Source organism: Tupaia chinensis, unplaced genomic scaffold (genome assembly GCF_000334495.1).
Source record: "Tupaia chinensis unplaced genomic scaffold, TupChi_1.0 Scaffold000489_1, whole genome shotgun sequence".
Taxonomy (NCBI): domain Eukaryota; kingdom Metazoa; phylum Chordata; class Mammalia; order Scandentia; family Tupaiidae; genus Tupaia; species Tupaia belangeri.
Genome location: NW_006160001.1, coordinates 3,745,892 through 3,746,799, shown reverse-complemented (window position 1 = coordinate 3,746,799; position 908 = coordinate 3,745,892). Strand labels below are relative to the sequence as shown.

The window sequence follows — 908 nt, the reverse complement described above, 5'->3', positions numbered from 1 at the left end:
GAGCATTTCCAGCTGCGGGAGGTTAGGCTCCATGATGTTAATTGACTGCACCATGTTGGGAAGGACTAACGAGGAGCTCATTGTATATTTTTTTTTTTTTTTTTTTTGGAGAGATTTTCACTGTAGGGCGCGTGCGCTCGCCAGACAGACAGAGAGAGACATAGAGACAGAAAGCGAGAAATCACCCCCCAGGGGGGATGGTCACGCCGCAATCCCTTCTCCTCCATTCTCCTCTCGGGATCTTGGGCACGCACGCACACGCGCCCGGCGTGAGTTTTAAGCCACCGGGTCCGGGACACGAACCACGGTCGACTACGTGGGAGTCCAGCGACATAGCCATTACGCTAACTGCTGGTTCCCTCATTGTATATTTTTAAAAGAGGCAGTGAAATTATTTATCAGGGTCCCCACCAAAACAAGTAACCACTTTCATACAGCAATAATATTTATCCAGATATTTCAGATAATTCAAAACCATTTTGACAGGCAAAGAAAGTTCCTAATGAAACTAAGCATATGTTGCAATGATGGAGAGATTGCTTTAACCATCCATCTTTGTTTTAATCTCCTGAGCCATCATTTTATAATTTTAAGTATGCTATGTATTTTCCATAAACCTTTTCCATGGGTCACCACATCAGTAAAGGTGATGCGGCACTTAGCACAGTGTCTAGCAACTAGTATAATTATTGGTATATAGTAAGTGCTCACTAAAATGCCTGCTTTAATTAATGGATAAATGTCACTAATGAGAGTGAGATCTGGTCACCTAGAGAAGGGTAAGTAATATCAGCCTACCGGGCAATCATTTCAAAGTTAATTAAAAATCTTCTAACTCATTTTGTCTGACCTGACTGGTTTTCTTTTGTGCTCTAGATGTGCGAGCCCATACAACTTACAGAACTAAT

At 42.3% G+C, this 908-nt stretch overlaps 1 pseudogene; it reads right to left on the bottom strand.

The window, feature by feature from the left end:
* LOC102494413 (prefoldin subunit 5 pseudogene) overlaps nucleotides 1-57 on the bottom strand; it is a 469-nt pseudogene extending 412 nt beyond the window's left edge.
* Nucleotides 58-908: the final 851 nt, after the last annotated feature.